The sequence below is a fragment of the Halichoerus grypus genome, chromosome 13, assembly GCF_964656455.1.
Source record: "Halichoerus grypus chromosome 13, mHalGry1.hap1.1, whole genome shotgun sequence".
NCBI classification, from domain to species: domain Eukaryota; kingdom Metazoa; phylum Chordata; class Mammalia; order Carnivora; family Phocidae; genus Halichoerus; species Halichoerus grypus.
The window spans coordinates 84454248-84474642 of NC_135724.1; positions in this window are offsets into that span (position 1 = coordinate 84454248).

The following is a 20395-nucleotide window of genomic DNA, read 5'->3' on the forward strand; positions in this document are numbered from 1 at the left end:
TCTAAATAAGGAATGCTATTTCCTCATTTATGCAGCGCTTGGGTCTCTGCCTTGCATTCAACCCACAAAGGTTTCATGTGCACCTACTAGGTTCCAGGCTCGGCTCCAGACACTGGGAAGATAGCAGAGACCTGCAAAATCACAGAACAATGGGCATCGCTGTATGGTTCGAATTCTGGGAGAGAGGGAGGAATTGGATGCAGTGATCCACTCTAGTGCACAAGCCAAAGAGACCAGGGTGTTTTTGGTAATTGTTAGAAAAGCGCTTTGTTGGAAGCAGACAACACGGGGCCAGCTAGCTTACAGGTTGCCCTTCCCTGGGTTTTCCTGCACTGGACCTTCCATCCATCCAGTGGTCTCTCTGCTCCAAGGCTCTCCCTCCCCCCGCTTCTCCTCCACTGTGCGGTGGGAGGGGGCCCGGTCTCTGGTGGCAGGGGGAGAAAGTCAGAGGAGCTGGGGGAGGCAGGGATGGAAGGGCGAAGGGCAGAGTGGGGGCGATTTCAGAGACCCCATGGTTTCATCAACCACCCCCTCCACACACGCACCTAATAGTGCCCTGCTTCTCTCTCCCTTTCCCCGAGTTATCTGGACGTGGTGTCTAATTGAAATTAAAGACCTGTTTCACTGTGTGCCACACAGTCTGATCTCAAATGTGGGCTACCACAAAGTATGCACTGCTGCTTACCATCCCCAGGAATCTGACAAAGTGATTGATGCCCAGCAGAGCCCTTTCTTCAGAGGCCTGGAGCCAGTCTCTTGCTTCAGCCCTGGAACTGAAGATCCGTCCACCATACCAGTCTCGCGTTGATGGAACCTAAGAAGACCAAAGTGAAATGGGTGCCCAGACAGCCCTGAGAAACTCCTAAAGGCTTGAGTAAAAGCCAGGATCTGTGCTGTCAGGCCACCTTGCCAATAAGCCTCGAGATTTTACCAGCCCACAAAACCATAGGAGAAATGAGGCCTTTCTGTGAATGACAGTAGACAAACAGCTCCTCATCCACGGGATCAGGGTAGGTCTGAATTAGGGGATCATTATCTCAAAAAAGCAGGGCTTTTTTTTTTTTTTCCCCATCATAAATCCCTTGGAAAATCTGGTAAAAGACATAAATCCTTTAATCAGGGTGCATAAAATTGCACAAGAAGTTTTAATAACCACAGTGAGTCAAACTTAAAACAGGACAGGTACTCTTCCAAGTTCTTGTAGTTGCTCACTTAAACCTCACGAAACCTCGGGAGGTAAATACTCTTGTTACGCCTATTTATTCAAGGTTGCTCAGATGCTAAGTAAGGCAGCTGGGACATGACCTCTAGAGTCAGATCAGTGACCCCCTCCCTAACCCCCACCCCACCCTGCCTTGCAGGGGCCCTCGTGGGAAGTGATCGAGTTATAATTCTCTATGGAACTCATGAGAATATGTCACACTTGGTTTTAAAAATTCCTATGTTACACATTCAGGTAGAGTTGGTTTTGCCTATCTGATGTCCTTTCCTGTGTGAGCCGCCTCCCTACCCACACCCCACTGGCATTTCAGTCCTGGTTGTTCGGATCAGCTACAGCCACTGTGTTATAGGATGGGCAGGTGGTGTTCTAGACCAGGCTAATGAGAGCCTGCATTCTCCTGGCCACGGAGATTGGTTTGAGAGGTGGGTACACAATCCAAGCAAGACCAGTCAGAAGCCTGTGAGTGTTAGGGAAATTTTGATGGAGCTACCAGGAAAGAGAAAGTCTCCTTTCTGCTGAGGTTGCTAAGAGGTAAATGTTAACATTTCGGAGTGATCAAAGGAATGAACCCCATGGAGCATGAAACGAAAACAGAGAAAAACAGATGCTAGAAATAAAGAGAGAGTCTACATGACCACCGTTCAGTTATCAGATGATCACCCTGATCCATCCATGCCTGATTTCCTCTTGAGACAATATTTAGAGGGGAGTTGTTCTGTTAGTAACTGAACGAGTCCTGATAAATACACAGACATTTTATCATCTTCCTCCTTTTTTCATCTCTAAACACAGTCTGTCTCCATGATACAGATGACACATGGTATAACGTTGAGGAAAGACCACACAGCTTCATACAGCACTCACTGGCTATGAAGACTGGAGACATCTTGCCCTCTTAGTTATTTTTCAGGCCACTATGGTAGGCGTTAAATCTCAAATATTTGTTCCCTACATGCTCAGCGTGCACAGATTTTTAAACAGTAGGCGCTCCATAATTGCTTACTAGTGTAATGGGATTATAAATAAAGCCTTTGCTATCTTGGAACTTGAGCCAAACTTCCAAACTGAGGATAGCAATGCCTGCTAAGCGCTCACACCTTCTAAAGGAAGGGGCTGGACCTTATTTATAGGACAAGCAACAGGAACCTACCACTGGCTCTTATCACCCATCAGAAGGTGAGGAATGTGGGGGTGGACACTGGGTTTCCTTAAAGAGTTGTTAGACGCTTGTGTCCTTCTCTTTCCGCTGTCCTCTCTTCCCAGATTACCCTTCCCCTTTATACAAGTGGCGAATGCAGTATAACAGCTTCGGTGTGGCCCCCTCTAGAGAGCTTTCCATGGCTTCTGCAGCTAGAGCTGTTACCCCTGTGTCCTGGCCTTCTTCTCAGAGTCCTTAATACTCATGTGGGTTATAGTGCTTGAAAATACACCCTAATAGTGTACTAGTGTGACATGTCATTTCTCTGTTAGGCTAACAGGGCCGACCTGGCACAGACCTGTTCATCTCTAAACACCTGAGGTGGGGGATGGGGTGGAATTTTATGTGGCTCTGTTTTCCTGCTAAAGGAAAGGCCTTTACATTTCACAGGTTTGGATATGCAGACATGGGCCGAGAGCTGAGTTTGGGAGTAGAGCCAGAGAGAGCAGAATCCCTCTATAAAATGGAGCATGGAGAATCTGGAGCTCTACAAGGTGGGGTGGGGTAGGGATGAGGAGAAGGGACGGAAGGGGACACAGAGATCAAGGAGCTGGGGACCGGCCATGAGGACAGGCTGCCACATACAGGGAAGGGCAGGGGGCAACCCCCCCCCCCGCCCCCACCGTGGGGTGGCCAGAGGCTGCAGGCAGCAGGGACATCCATTATTAATTTGAATTTGGAAAAATATTTTTGTGAGGGAACCCCCACACCCCACCCCTGGTATCTTTTCATCTTAAGCAGAAGCTTTGACGTGACCAGAAATCTTGTGAGACGGTTTTCGCTTGTATCGTGGGCTCGATTTGAAGTAAGGAAAAGGGCCGTATTCACAACTGGGCAGGCGGTGTGAAAAAGGGGCAGTGTAGTGACCCCCAAACAGAATGAGTTAAACAAACTCTGACATTCAAGGTGGGGGATGACAATGAGGTCCTAAGTCCTCTGCAAGTTGCTGACATCTTGAGCAGAGCTTTCTCTGAGGCCAGGAACGGGGGCTTCAATTCCTGTAGGGTCCGCAACGGGGGCTTGGACCTGTCTTGTGTATCAAGGTTACAGGCAAGGGGGTCCCGGGTGATGTGGTTCACCGTGTGCCTGGCCCGGTGGTTCTCAAAGTGCCGTTGCTACACCAGCCCCGGGTGCACTTGGGAACTTGCTAGAAATGCAAATTCTTGGTCCCCGTCCCAAACCTACTGAGTCAGAAACTCTGAAGGTGGGGTCCTGAAAGCCGAGATTTACAAACCTTCTGGGTGATTCTGATGCCTGCTGACTTTGAGAGTGATATATGAAGCCCTCAGTAGCTTTGTGTTGAATTAATGAATAAAAAGCTATGGAAACAGAGTACCCCCACGGTGGTCTCTATTTTTCTATCTTTAAAAAGGCTTTAACTCTGTGCTGAATCATAATTCATCAACAGCCATGCTTCTAGCCCACAAGAACCGTGCTCGAGTCGCTTCCTCTCTAACAGCCTAAAGCCAGACCAACTCGTATGCCAGGTAGAGGTTGAGCATGGCCGTCTCTGGGTCTTGCGGTGAAAGCGGATATTTTGGGGCCTCCCTGGGCCCACAGTCCGATGGCAGATTGCCCGTTGGACCCAAGAACTCTGTTTTTGTTCCTTGGTGCGTAAGGAGAGGATTGTGGTTGTTTTTCTTAAACACGTCCAGGGACTTTTAAAAAATTGTCCACCCTGGCAGATTCTCCCAGAGAGTCACGCTTCTTTGCCTGTCAAGTGAGGATATTAAATTAAGCAATTTTCATCAGATAACACATCCTCTGGTTCATGTAAATGTCCCACAAATCGCGGTGCTCGTAAGTCAGACTGATTGAAAGCAAGCCGCTAATCCGCTTCACTTTGTAGATGGGTCCTGGGCTAGCTGGGAGCTTGTCCTTGCCCAAGAGCCCTGCGACAGCCAGGCTAGGCCGCCCCCTCCTCCATCCCCTTCTCTGTCGGGCTAGAAGTGTTGCTTAGTATCCAGACCCCCTGGCCTCAGATCCCATAACCACAGGAATCTTGGTCTCTGGTGTCACTGAGGAGCAATGGGGACGCACACGAAGTACAGCTGAGATGAGCATAACATTCGCCAAGATATCTTCCACCCCCCTTCTAACATTCTGCCCAAGCTCAAGTTCAGGGACTTAGTCCTTATTCTTGCGCCAGACCCATCAAATGTTTACTCCAGCCCTAAGTAGCTGCCTGCTTTAGTTTCCTTCTCTCTAAAACCAGAAGACAGCACTCCTTATGTATAGAGCGGAATCTGTATAATAGCATATGTAAAATATTTGTCTCAATAAATTTGGGTATTCTTGTTATTGCTATGGTTTGCTCTATATTTTCATCTCTAGGCATCTACCTCTTTAAAAAAATAGATGACCACCAGTTGTGGAGTACTTCCTATATGCTAAGCATCACTCGAGGCTTTCAATATACCATCTCCATTCATCTGGGCGACCAGGTACCTTACATCCCTGTGGCTCAGCTGTCCCATCTGAAAAGGGGACGTGGTTTCTGTGAAGATTTGAAATCATACGAATAAGCATGTAGTGGAGTGCCTGGCCGAAATGATGCTCGAGAAATGGCATAGATCTTATTAGTTACGTTTGATGCGCTTGGATGTACGGGATTTGGGAATTGAGAGCAGAGAATTATGACTTAGGTGAAGAGGGATTGGCAGAGGTTGGAGAAGAGATGGGAAGGCATCCAGGGTGGAAGGCACAGCAAGGTTATAAGGCGTGGTGCTGTCAGTGAACACCGAGGGGGTATGTGTGGTCTGGGGAGGAGTGCATTCCCCGGTACCGTCTCTCTCCTTCTTTCTGAGTGGATGGGCAAGAATGGGACAGTGGGAGCCCCCTGATGGGAGGGAGGCGCAAACGTGTACTGAAAGGTTGACTAGACCCTGAAGTGGTCAAATTCATGTAGACACAACCAACTGCCCTATTTGTCACACCCATGCTCCCAACCCCAGCACCCGTCACTGTGCCAAGCTCAGAGTAGGTGCTCACAGTGTTTGTTGACTGAATTCATGGACAAGAGGTTAAGATCCCTAATCACAAAAGGAACCCTGCTTTCCCAGGTAGTACTCGACCAATTGAACCCAGCCTATACCCACCTTTGTGATCTAAAAAAGAGGAAAGACTCAAAAATCACTCTGGGCCCCTACCTGAAACTCTGAGTGCCCACCTGGGATGCCATTCTCCCCGAATAGTTGGCATGCACCCACCGACAGTAGGGTCACGAGGTAAGAAATAGGATGCACTGTCAAATTTGAATTTTATTTTATTTATTTATTTATTTATTTTTAAAAGATTTTACTTATTTATTTGACAAAGAGAGACACAGTGAGAGAGGGAACACAAGCAGAGGGAGTAGGAGAGGGAGAAGCAGGCTTCCCGCTGAGCAGAGAGCCCGATGTGGGACTTGATCCCAGGACCCTGGGATCATGACCTGAGCCGAAGGCAGATGCTTAACGACTGAGCCACCCAGGTGCCCCAAATCTGAATTTTAAATAAACAACATTTTTCTTAGTGTAGGTATATCCCAAATATTGCATGGGACATCCTTATACCAAAAAAAATTTGTTGATCTAAATTGAAATTTAACAGGGGGTTTTATTTATTTATTTTTTAATTTACTAAACCTAGCAACCCTGTCCTCTATGAATCTAGAAAAACTATGAGCTTACCTTTAAAGATTCCCTAGCCCCTAACCTCCCTCTTCTTGGCCAACTACAATCTAATGCTTGGTGACACAATAATGCTATAGCATGAATCATTTCATCTGGCACACAGATATAGTTTCCCCTCCCTGTTAGATGAAACTGACAATTGTAAATTGCAAAGTTGAAGTTTTTTTCCCTTAAATTTATGCTTACTGCAGAAAATCTAAAATCAGGAAATAAACCATAATTCAACTATTTAGAGATGATCTCAATATTCCATATTGCCTTTTCCCCCCTCTTGTGGACACATATTTTCTTTATATATTTGAGAAAAAATACATCATTTTTTTTTTAATTTTATTTATTTATTTGACAGAGAGAGACACAGAGAGAGAGGGAACACAAGCAGGGGGAGTGGGAGAGGGAGAAGCAGGCTTCCCATCCAGCAGGGAGCCCGATGTGGGGCTCAATCCCAGGACCCTGGGATCATGACCTGAGCCGAAGGCAGACATTTAATGACTGAGCCACCCAGGCGCCCCAAAATACATCATTTTGTACCAGGATTTTTACTTAGCATTATACTATAGATATTTTCTCTGTCATTAAAAATTCTGACATTGTCTTTTTAAAGGACAATAATATTCCACGCATGGGGATACAAAGGGTTTTTAATTTTTTGATAATGTAAGTGGCCCAGAGATGAATATTTTTATGCATAAAGTTGCTTTCATACTTCAGATTTTTCCTTAGAAAGGGTTCTGAGTTGAGTGGCTATGAGCATCTATCTATCTATTGTCTTTTCTCTGAATTGTAAAAGAAATTCATGTTCTATGGGAAATTTTGGCATGTGCAGGGAAAAGTGTAAAGGTGACAATAAACCCCATTTTAAAAAAAAATTTTATATTATTATGTTATGTTAGTCACCATACAATACATCATTAGTTTTTGATGTAGTGATCCACGATTCATTGTTTTCGTATAACACCCAGTGCTCCATGCAATACGTGCCCTCCTTAATACCCATCACCGGGCTAACCCATCCCCGCAACCCCTCCCCTCTAAAACCCTCACTTTGTTTCTCAGAGTCCATAGTCCCTCATGGGTCATCTCTCCCTCCGATTTCCCCCCCTTCATTTTTCCCTTCCTTCTCCTAATGTCCTCCATGCTATTCCTTATGTTCCACAAATAGGTGAAACCATATGATAATTGACTTTCTCTGCTTGACTTATTTCACTTAGCATAATCTCCTCCAGTCCCATCCATGTGGATGTAAAAGTTGGGTATTCATCCTTTCTGATGGCTGAGTAATATTCCATTGTATATATGGACCACAACTTCTTTATCCATTCATCTGTTGAAGGGCAGCTTGGCTCTTTCCAGTTTGGCTATTGCGGACATTGCTGCTATGAACATTGGGGTGCATATGGCCCTTCTTTTCACTACATCTGTGTCTTGGGGTAAAAATACCCAGGAGTGCAACTGCTGGGTCATAGGGTAGCTCTATTTTTAATTTTCTGAGGCGCCTCCACACTGTTTTCCAAAGTGGCTGTACCAACTTGCATTCCCACCAACAGTGTAAGAGGGTTCCCTTTTCTCCACAACCTCTCCAACATTTGTTGTTTCTTGCCTTGTCAATTTTTGCCATTCTAACTGGTGTAAGGTGGTATCTCAGTGTGGTTTTGATTTGAATTTCCCTGGTGACTAATGATGATGAACATTTTTTCATATGTGTGTTAGCCATTTGTATGTCTTCTTTGGAGAAGTGTGTGTTCATGTCTTCTGCCCATTTTTTGACTTGATTATTGTTTTTTGGGTGTTGAGTTTGAGAAGTTCTTTATAGATCTTGGATACCAGCCCTTTATCTGTAGTGTCATTTGCAAATATCTTCTCCCATCCTGTGGGTTGCCTCTTTGTCCTGTTGACTGTTTTCTTTGCTGTGCAGAAGCTTTTTATCTGGATGAAGTCCCAAAAGTTCATTTTTGCTTTTGTTTCACTAGCCTTTGGAGATGTATCTTGAACGAAGTTGCTGTGGCCGTTGTCAAAGAGGTTACTGCCTATGTTCTCCTGTAGGATTTTGAAGGATTCCTGTCTCACATTGAGGTCTTTCATCCATTTTGAGTTTATCTTTGTGTACGGTGTTAGAGAATGGTCAAGTTTCATTCTTCTGCATGTGGCTGTCCAATTTTCCCAGCACCATTTATTAAAGAAACTGTCTTTTTTCCATCGCATATTTTTTCCTGCTTTGTCGAAGATTATTTGACCATAGAGTTGAGGGTCCATATCTGGGTTCTCTATTCTGTTCCATTGGTCTGTATGTCTGTTTTTGCGCCAGTACCATGCTGTCTTGGTGATCACTGCTTTGTAATATAGCTTGAAATCGGGCAACATGATGCCCCCAGCTTTGTTTTTCTTTTTCAACATTTCCTTGGCAATTCGGGGTCTTTTCTGATTCCATACAAATTTTAGGATTGTTTGTTCCAGCACTTTGAAAAATGTCATTGGAATTTTGATCGGGATGGCATTGAAGGTATAGATTGCTCTGGGGAGCATAGACATTTTAACAGTGTTTATTCTTCCGATCCATGAGCATGGAATGTTTTTCCATCTTTTTGTGTCTTCTTCAATTTCTTTCATGAGTGTTCTGTAGTTCCTAGAGTATAGATCCTTTTCCTCTTTTGTTAGGTTTATTCCGAGGTATCTTATGGAATAAATCCCATTTGTAACCCCGCTACCAATAATGTGTTAACATTTGCTTCTAGACTCCTGAAAATCCTCCTATGGTTGCTTTCCAGATAGGTTATATCACTTTACACAGAGACCAACAGAGAACAAGTTGTAAGTTTTCCACAATGTCACCATTACCTGGTATTATCTTTAAAAAGAATTGTTAATTCCATCGTTTTCACTTGGGCATCTTTGATTTCCTGGAGAGCTGGAACATTTTTCAAAATACAGTGTATGTTTCTGCATGAATGACGCATGTGTGTTGCATCCGTGTATCTGAGTGTATGATTAGCTATCTGTACTCACTCCTTAACAACCAGCCAGATCCTGCCCTTTGGCCAAGAGTGAGCTTCCTGTATGTTGGGACCATATCTGGCACTGATTACCCGTCAGAATCCTCTCTGAGTGATAAGCACGTAGTAGGCACTTTAATCACTACTAACTAATTACCAATTGACTCCCTCCAATGATCCCTCCAGAAAGAGATTACTGTTCAAGGACAGGGCTCCAGAAGTCCTCTGGGAATGCTATCACACCATCATCCACTTTGGCTCACTCTTATCCACATTAAGACAAACAGCTTATATGACCTCTTGTAGGTATGTGGTAACCTATGAAAGGAGCAGTTGAGATAGTTTTGGTTGCTAGATGATGGAAATCAGGTCTCAGACTTAGGTAGATTCTCTTCTCTGGGCAGGGAATGATACTGTTTCTCTCTGTGTCACTCGCTGTGAGAGCTTAGTAGAGGGGATGAGTGGTATGGAACTCGGATGGAGAGAAGAGAAACTTCCTGAATGCAAGACCTCAACATCCCGCCAGCATTGAGGGCTCAGAGGGAAAAGGACAGTGGCTGACGGTGGGGGACAATGGAACCCACCAGCCCCAAACGGCAGTACGTTGAATCCCAGTGCCTTTTTTTTTTTTTAAAGATTTTATTTATTTATCTGACAGAGAGACAGCGAGAGAGGGAACACAAGCAGGAGGAGTGGGAGAGGGAGAAGCAGGCTTCCCGCTGAGCGGGGAGCCCGATGCGGGGCTCGATCCCATGACCCTGGGATCATGACCTAAGCCGAAGGCAGACGCTTAACGACTGAGCCACCCAGGCACCCCTCAGTGCCTTTTTCTTAATGTTTGATGTCTTCCTTCTATGCATTATGAAGTTCCTTTATAGGAACTTTGATACTGAATAGGTATCAAAATTCCTATGCTGAATAGGAACATTGATACTGAGAACATCTTTTCCTACAACAAGGATTTGTTCAGTGTCCCTTTTGCGCCAGGTACTGAAATCCAACAGTAAACAAGGCAAAGGAAGCTCCTTGGTTCTCCTCCTCTACAGCCTGGGACGAGATTGCAACACCCTTAATCAGTATGACTCTGACTAACTTCTGTGTTTCTGGCTTGGTTCTAGATAGTTGAAGTTGTGCGGGGAAAAACATGGCCAATGCCTGATTCCGGGTAAATGAAATTATAGCTCAACATGGTCATGACCCTGGAGCAACACTTCGCTCCTCTGACCCAGTTGGTCTGGTTCCATTCCCTGACTGCTGTGCTTCTTTAAGACCTTGCCAGGCTTCCTGTGAACGTGAGCCACCAGACACAGATGGGGCCAAGTTTCTAGATGGAAACTAGACCAGTGAGAACATGTCTCTCCACTTCGGAGATGATCAAGCCCATCCTGATGATGGCTGATTCTTTTTACGGTTCAGAGAGCTCTGCTCTAAAATGAGATTTCCTAAAGTGTGTTCCACTCAGCCGGTTTTGGGGGATGCTAATATTTACCAGTGCAATCAAAGAGCAACTGGTTGCCTTTTCCCGCAGGGCTGCTCAGAGCCTTTATTATGCTAATGTACTTTGTGAGTTTCAGGGAGGGCAAAAACAATGCCGCGTTTCTCAAACTCACTTGACCAGAAACATTCTTTTTATCTTGTGCTTTCCTCTTCTGTTTGCAAAACATCACAGTCAAGTTGGGAACATCTTTGGTTCTCACTGTTTCAGAATTCCTATTAGCCTCTAGGTCTATGCATAATGTATTCGCGTCCATATTTTGATATTAACACAAAGCAAAATTTAAAAAGTTCACCAACATAAAAACTTAAGGGCGGTGGTGGGGGGGAAACCAACCAACCAACCAGGAAGTTCTGCATCGATGGTTGGACCAAAGATTTATGCCTAACTCTTAAGAAGAAACCTAATTGAGTATTTACAAGACTAAAAGTTAGACCTGCTATTCCCCGACTAGTTTCCTCACCTGGACAGGATTTAATTGTGACATCTACGTTTTGGGGTCCCTTCCTTGTCATCACAGTCAGACAGGCTGCCTTGAGAGAGGCGGCCATCCTGTGGTGCCTCTTTTTTTTTCATGAGAAAAACACATTGGATGTTGCATTTTGGAAAACGCCCTGTAAGCCAAGGCTGCTGCCTGACCCTCCTGAGAACTTTGAAACCCTCAGATGGGCTTCATGCAAGAAATCCACTTCGATGTTCTAACCCTGCCTCTTCGAGCAATAAATTAAGAAGGCATGGGGGCTTTCTCCTGCTCCCCACTGCCAGGGGCTTAGAGGCTGTTGATGAGAGTAGATCGTGCATTGGGGTTGATGCAAGTTCCTACTGGAAGTGAATGAATCTTTCTGGAAGCTCTCTGCTGGATCCCCAGGGGATGTGCCTCTCACTTTGATCTCTGAGACCAGAGCTTCACAGAAAAAGCACAAAATGTTGACATGACTGGATCTGTGGCAGGCTCATACTTGGAATTTATTGCTAGAATGGATAAGAGAGAGGCTGAAAACAGAGACACAGGGCTTGTCATGTCCCAGTACCACTCTCAGAGGCTCTTCGAAAACCTACATGCGATCGTCCTACCAGCTGGGCATCGGTGGGGCTTGCCTGCTCCTGTCGCTGTTCTTATAACCAGGCATGTCAACAGCTCATCCCAGGGGGCTGAAGAACTGGGATCCAATTTGGAGAAAGGGTTCAAGAGGCAGGGAGCAGAATGGAAAAGGAACAAGCAGGGCTTGGGGGTTGGGAGAGGTGAGCATGAGCTCTGACCCAACCACGTATCTGCTTTGTAACCTGGGAGAGTCTTCCCATCTGCAAAATGGGAACGATACTCACATTCAACCCTCCACAGTCATTGTGAGAATAAAATCAGATTATCCAGACAATGCTCTCAGAACAGTGCCTGGCATTCAGTATCCTGGGATCAGCAAACTAGGGCTCCCAGGCCAAATCCCCCTGCGGCCTGTTTTTGTAAATAACATTTTCTTGAAACACAGCCACGCCCACTTGTTTATGTTCCACACGGCACGGGTGGAACTGAGTGGTTGGCGACAGAGTCCCTATGGCCTGCAAAATACTTGCCTTCTGGCCTTTTACAGAAAACGTTCGTCAATCCTTATGTCGAATATTAGCTATTACCATCCACATGACTAATAAATTCCATAGGGATATTATAAGAATAAAATGACAATAAACACATAAAGGACTTTAAACGTGTTGAAATGAGACTATGTCTGATGGAAAGGGATGGTTTATTAAACCATTCCTTCACATAATAGAATCTTATGTAGAACTTTTTATTTATTTTATTTTATTAATTATTATTTTTTAAAAATAATTTTTCTTCCTTAGAGCCGGTACTGTATTCTCTTGAACATATGTCATAAAGAGGGAAAAAAGATTTAGAAGAAGAAAATGGTTTTGTGACTGTTAGGTACCGTATGCTAATCCTTATACTTCAGACCTCATTACCAGCTAGGGTTAATGAGGTTCAAAAGCAAATGTCAATTTTGGTAGCATTCTGGTAGATTCCAAAGGAGAAGTTGGTGGTGCCAGGAGTCAGTGCATCTGAGCTTCCAATTGCCCTCCATGGCTCAGACCCTCTCCCCTCCTCCAACCCCCTCTCTCTCGCCCCATGCCCCTCCTTCTCCCCCCCTTCCTGGAGGTCACAAAACAACCATGCCTCTCCCCTTTCTTGGAGGTCTGTGCTTGCCTCCTAACTTTGAAGAGACTGCTGCTTTTTATAAATATTTTGGAAGCATCTCAAGCCTTAAAAAAAAAAAAAAGCCATTTAGAAGAGATGCATCTTGACAAATCAAGGAGGCCATGAGATCATCGTTCAGGTTTTTATTGTATTTTCCCTTACTCCAGAGAGTGGGAATACATCCAAACCAGAATGTGCACTGCCCTGTTATATTTCTGGGAGAAAAAAAGGAATCTGGCTATGTCCTGCGAAGCATCCGACATTCACATATTTTTCTGGCCCAGACGTTTTGCCAAATGTCAGTGTTCCTTGCAGAATGTGGCTGTTTTTATTTTAATCTGCGAATATCACTCCCGTGAATTATGACCTTCCCCTGTTTTGGGTATTAGAATGGGAATCGGGGAAGTAGTGAAAGGTGATCCAGGCAAGGGAAGAACATTTTGGAAAAAGCAAACCGAAGAGTATCTGTCAAAGCATTCTTGTTAAAAATGTTTTCCCCCTGCTTTGCTGATTTTGAGAAACTTTTAAAAAGAGGTTTGGAACCATCCCCGTTTCCTCTTGGGGTTTCATTTTTTACTATACAGTAAATTCATACAGGTGGGACTAGAAATACATATTATTTGAATGACAATTTATGACAAACACTCTGCTGGGTGCTGAGGATATATAAACACATGGGCAGACAGGCTCCCTGGTATTTTGGATATTATGAGTGAGTGCGGAATACAATTTCGTGATGTCAATGGTACAAAGTATTTTGGAGGCTCTACTAGGTAATATGGGAGCATATAATGGTCTTAACCTAGTCTGAGGGTCAGGGGAGGTTTTGAGAAGCAGTGACAATTGGGTTGAGGTACCTGAAGGCTGAGGGGGCAGAGATGGGGGTGAAGGTAGACCAGGTGTCTTGAGCAGAGGGAACAGCCTACATGAGGGGCCGGGGGTTGGGAGACAGCATGGCATATCCGAGAAACCAGGTTCTTACTGTAGGGCTGTAGGTAAGTAAATGGAGGGTAGCAACGAATCATGATTTTTTAAGATCCCTGTGGCCTTTACGTATTTGCATCATAGAAAATTGTGCATATGGGCTATAGAGTTCACAGCTCAGATCATACTCTATTTAAAATCCAAGCAGGGGAGTTAGAACATCTTCATGAATTTTGATTCATTTGTGCTTCTGTTCTCAGTGCTAATGAAATAATGAGACATTGGAAAATCAAAGCCACAAGGTATCTTTTTGGTTTTAGTCCCAGAGGAAGTGTGCGCTCCATATCTACACCATGTGTTTCTCCTGGGACTTTGGGAGTGGAGTAGTCCCTGCAAATGGGAAAGAAAGGGAGACCTTGCTTGGGAAAGGTCAACCTGCTGGCTCCCCCCACCCCAATAAATCCTCAACTATCTGACTCCCCGCACCCAGATTTTGGCCTCGAGGTATTTGGGATTGAAACCAGAATCGGTTTTAATACATTTCTTCACTGTAAGTATGATCGCGGCTCTATGCCCTGAAGATTGTGCATAATTCCCCTTCTAGCCTCACTGGTCCGTTACCTCATCATTTCTGTGATTGTTCCCATTCTGTAGCTGAGAAAAGCCAAGCTCAGAGCTCTAGAGCCTGGGTTTGGTCCCCTCCACCGTTTGCCTCTGCGGTGGATCATCCATTGACCCTCCAGAGGGAGGCTGATCTCGCCTGTGTGCATCTTCTATGGACCCTCTCATCTCCTTTCCTGTGTCCTCCACACACTAAGTACTTTCTGAAGTCAGTGGAAGGAGCAGAGCAGAGGGTATCATTCAAGGTATATTTCCCAACCAACATCCCGACGGGGTGAGATGCGGGGCCGTCGAAGATTTCTCCTCACCCCAGCTGTACCGGGGAGGCGGGGACAGCCCACACCAATTTGTGTGAGTGTAACCAGCGCTTTGAACAAGTAGGACCCAAAGCAATTTTATTTCTGTCTCCCACCACCCTGTCAAATTTATTCAGTGGGGGCAGTTCGACTCCTGGGTTCCAATCAGGACTCAGCCATTCACAGCTGCGTGACACTTAACCTCCTGCTGACTCAGTTTCCTCCTTTGCCAAATGGAAATATTAATATGAGGCTCTCAGGAGAATCAGTGCGTGATGGGTTTCGACGTGCTTTGGAAATGCCCAAGCCCGCAGCAGATTGCTTTAATTTTTATTTTATTGTCTTGGAGGGGTCTTTGACCCCAATGGTCTCCAAGGCCAAGTATCCCCCGCTTGGAGTTCTTTAAGAGTTGACAATGATGCGGCGGGTTTATGCCACCCATGACCGCTCAGGAAGTGTAGCAGAACCGAGCAATCTGCTTGGTTTCAGCAACGCTGAGATGTGCATCTGATTTCTGGGCTCAGAGTGAATTGCATTGTGAACGGGCCGGCTCGCTGAGCCTCTGAGCGCTGACCTTGCTCAGGAGGAGCACAACCGTACTGACTCCTGAATCAGGGATGGAAGTGCTGGAGTCTCAGAACCTTCCTGCTCATGGCCTCACACACAGATCCAAGGCTAACAGGTGCTCTGCCCAGGGGACGTGAGTCCCTGTGCCCACATTCCTCACTTCCTCCCCAGGCATCCCCAGGGGGAGGTGGTGTGAGCCCTTTTCAGGGCGTTTTCCCACCTTCCTCCCTCCGGCCCAGAGATGCTATGAGAGGACACACAAGAGCTAGAGCAGGGAATCCTGAGACACCCCAGCATTGACTAATCAAATCAGCCCAATGGGCCCATTTTCTCAGTGCCCTCAGAGGTCTTTCTTAACAGGTCAACGTTGAATAGAGACAGCAGAGTAGCTTACAGAGGGGGTGTGCTTGGGTTGACTAAGGACAGTACCGAATTTTAAGGTTGATTTGGCTCATGTGAAGGTGACCCCAGATTCTAACGTTTCCTTCCTGGTCAAAGCTGCCCCTCGTGAGAAGACAAGTTGCTAAAGGCGTTAAGAGTCTAGGGTCTGGAAACTACCTTGCCCAGTTCAAATTCTGGTTCTATTCCAACCTTATGCCTTCAGGCAAGTTGCTTACCCTCGCTGTCAATGTTTGAATAAACCTCCCACGAGAGGCGTTTCCTAACTATCCCTACTAGAGATAATCATGCTCTATTCTGAGGTCCCACAGCTTCTTGTGTGCATATGATTTAAAGGTCTTACCAAACCATAATGCTAATCTATCTACCTATCCATCTTCTCACCTGCCCATCCATCCATCCATCCATCCATCCATTCCATCCACCCATCCACCTATCTTCCTCTATCTGTATCTCTGTATATACTAATAAGTATCCATATTTACATACCAATCTAAAAATGAGCTCTTACAAGGGACCTGCAGGCTTGTAACTAACTTTTAAAAATTTAACAATATATTTTGAAATCCTTTCATGTTAATAATTACACATACATACCACTACTTTAATGATTGCAAAACAGCTGACCAAATGGCTGTGTGTTTATTAACTAATCCACTATCATTGGATATTTCAATGTTCCCAATTTTTCTTTTACAAACACCGATAATATAAATACACCTGAATCTTCCCAGACCTTCTTAACTATTTCCTTGGGTTAATTCCTAATAATGGAATAGCTGGGCTATTTTTGAAATCCATGGTATCAACTTGCCCTCCAGGAAGGTTCTACTGTGGACGCTCCCACCAGAGAGCATGAAAGGGCCTGGTCACCATATCTGTGCCAATCCTCGGTGCTATTGCTGCTCGTCTTCTCGGTCAACTTGTTCTGATTTTCAGGGTTTGCAATAGGATGTGCCATTTAGCATGCTGTCACGGGTCGCTTCTTCAGGAGGGTGGGTCCTTTAGGGCTAGGTTTGCCAGTGACCGGCTTATGGAGCTGAGACCCCAGCCCCCGTGGTCAGAGCCCCTAACAGACCCATACTGGAGGTCTCGGCTCACAGCCTTGCATCCAACAGGAAGAACCCACAGAAAACCAGAGATTCCTAAATGGATCCTCTGAGGTTAATAGAATTCTAAACGTAGAGCTCACAGCCATTTTACAAAGGGGGAGACCACGGCTCACAGGAGGCCAGTGAACCTCCCAAGGGGGCACAGAGAGTCCTTGTGGGGGAGGGTCTCTTGATACCTCCCCCCAGAGCTTACTTTCCCCTCAAGCTCCCAGCCCGAAGGCTTAAACCCTTTCACTTTGAGAGAAGCTCTCAGATCCTCTTGCGGTTTTGATTCCTCTTTTGCAAGAGCACTTTGCATTTTCTCCTAAATTCCTTCCAGCTGTCAGGTAGGAGAGCCCCCTGATAAGGATTTCCCCAGTGTGGGAGAGAAACATTTACCAGAGGTAGCGGAGAGCACCAGGCTCCCTCCCCGACAGTTTCCAAGCATATGGAATATATTGTGGTTGGAGGGAAATATATTTTAAGAATTTCTCCTGCATCTTTTCAGATACATTCCACCAAGGATTACTACAGGTGTCATGAAAAGTGGGCTTTTGCTCTTTCCCCCTGAGGAGGAGGCAGGCTTTGGCGGCAGAATTGGCTCCGTGGGTTTGGGAGCCAGAACAAGCTTCTGCCCACGACTGGAGAAAGAGCCTGGGACCCCAACTCCCCGGGGTCTCCAGGCGTGGTTGCTTCTCTGTTTTCCCTCGTGGGATGTTGGTGAGAATGATAAGTATTTATTGAGTGCTATCCCCAACTCTACCCCATTACCATCTAGAGTTTCCTTCCTCACCTATGATGTTTTGGGTTTTTTCTTTGTTTGTGGTCTGCCTTCCCTCATGAGGGCAGCAACTTTCTCTGTGTTGTTCCTTCCCCAGCTTCTACAATGTCATCTTTCACATAGCTGATACTCAATAAATATCTGATGCATGAATGCGTTGACCTTTTCATATTTCTTCTATTCCTTGATGTTCACAACAACCTGATAGGGTAGGAACTGTTATTAACCCCCATTTCAGAGGTGAGAGGAATGAAACACAGAGAGGTTAAGTAACTTGACCCAGGTCACACATCTTATATGTGGTAGATCCTAGACATGCACACAGGTCCGTGTAATCCCAAACCTGCATTCTTACTAATCCATGGGAGAGACAAGGGAAGTGCTTTGGGGGGCCAGGTCTTTGGGTGGACACCCTAGCACCCAATGTATGTCAAACCCAGGGCTGGGTGCCTGAGCTGTGGTGGTGAATAGGACACAGTTGCTGCCTACAAGGAATTTATTATCTACTGGAGAAGTGAGTCAGCAAGCAATGACAATGCAGTATGATCGGTGTGATGATAGGGGAACACTCAGAGGACCATGCAGCATGGAGGATATATTTGCCACAACCAGGGAAAGCCTCCCAGAGGAGGTGATATGTCACAACCCTCCTCCTCTTCATCTTCACTATCGTTGTCCTCAGAATTGTAATTGACTGAGATCTTCCTTTGTTCCACACACCATGCTGGATTCTATACCTTTTGGAAATGTAATTCTCAAAATTACCCATGGGGATACTGTTATACTTATTTTATAGACGAATAAACGGAGACTCAGGGAGGTCACCTAGCTCACCCAGGTGCCAAGGGAAGATGCTGAACTGGGATTGGATCTCCGTTCTTTCTGGTGCTAGTCACTGCCCTCCATGTCATCTAAGACCTGAAGGGGTGTGTGTGGGGGCGTATGGGAGGCCATCCAGAGAAAGGGGAGGAAATGTGCTCTCCAAAGTGGGGATATCACGAGCAGAAGTGAGGAGACAAGAGAGGTAGATTTATAAGGGAGAGGTAAGCAAAGAATTTTAGAAATTGTACTCCAGGGCCCTGGCTCCCGACTCGGCCACCTCACCTATGACCTACAGGATCCAGACCCATGCCTGTGGCCCCGCTGCACCTAATCAGGAGAAGTCATGAGGTTAGCATCACGTGATGTATCATGCCGTTACTCAGGCACTAGGAGCGACAGGCAGGGCGACTGCCAATAGCCAGGGTGGGCAGAGGTGGGCAATGGTCATGTAACACTCAGGCCAACTGACTTCCTAAGACCTACTCTTCCAGGCAGGTCCCAGAGGTTGCCTCGTAATCCCAGCCTCAGTTCCCAGACCTTGGCCTTCCCTTCCACTGGATACATGGATCTTACCATTGGAATGATCAAGGGCCCAGACACTCAGATGGAGCTGGAGTATTCTTTCCCTCACTCAGCATTGCAGGGCCCGGATTTTCTGTCTGCTTCCTCTCTCCCTGCTACCGTGTCGTGATTCTTTACTGAAGCAAGGTCTTTAGGATGGTGTGTCAGTCCACCTCTTCAGATGTATACAGATGCTGAGCTCCTGTCTCCTTCAGAAGCATTCTATGCACAGCTGGTCTAGGTGGGCAATGAACCAGGTGGTTTCTTTTTGATGGACCGCTGATTGGATTGCGTGATTCCTTAATGGTAGCCGACGGGACCAGTTGATTGAATTATGCTACAGCTGGTTGGATCACATGACCCATCAGCCCCCAGCTGATTCCTTAAAGGACAATAGGCCATTTTTGGACAAGACACCAATGATCTGTGAGGACCGGCACATAAAATGAGCTGTTCATCTGTTACTGCCTTCTTTTGCATTGAGTATTTTTTAATGCATCATTTAATTCTTCTGTTGATGTTTTCACTAAATTTTTTGAGTCATTTTCTTAACAGTTGTACTCAGGGTTACAATTTGCATTTTCGTTTATCACAGTCTCCTTTGGATCAATACTAATTTAGTTCTGGTACAATACAAAAACTTTATCCTAAGATAGGTATAAAACAATCATAAAGTTGTTAAAGTATATCAAGCATTCCTGTAAACCAGCCTCTATGCCAAGCACTTCCCATGGGCAATATCATTTATTCTGAAAAATAAAACCAAGCCATAAGGTAGTAGTATAATTATCTCTATCTCAGAGATGGGAAAAATGAAGTCTGGAAGTGTCTGAGTCATTGGCTCAAGGAGGTACTGCTAGCAAGTGGTAGAAATGGAATTCTAACCCATGTAGTAAGACTCTCAACCTTGGTAATGAACACAGCTTATTTCAGGTCAGGTTAAAAGGTGGTGAATCCAGCTCACTCTGGGAGTAAGATATGAGAAATTCAAAGTTGAGTTCAAGACCACAAGCTCAGAGCTATAACATGGCTAAGAACTGTCAGCCTCTTTCTTCCTGAGGAGAATTCAGTTCAAGAGTTGATCAACACTCGGTGAGCGTCCACTATGTCATCAGGGCTGGGAGAAGAATGCCACAGACGCATCTGTCCGAATCTCACTTGTGCCCAGACCACTTCTCACTAGTATCCTCCACTCTGAACCCCTCCCCCATGCATTCATTTGGAAGACATTGGATTGTCCCAGTAAGGGAGGACTGAAAATGCAGCCAAGTGCAACTTGCATATTTTCCACCTTCTCAGTGAGCCTGAACTAATGGGTCAGTCCAAAGTGGCTCAGAGGAAATCAATACTTTTCCCTTGGTCCCTGAGCTCCACAATGAGCCTGACTCGATTGCCTCCTCCTCTTTAACCCTTCCCTGTAATCTTGGCAAGAAGGCACATATGATGACTCACTAAAGGTTCTTTCTCATGGGGCAAAAATTCCCTCTTTGTTTACTCTCCCCAGAGCTCTCGCTGAGACCACTTTCCCCTCCGTCCTGCCATCTCCCAGACATATCTGCT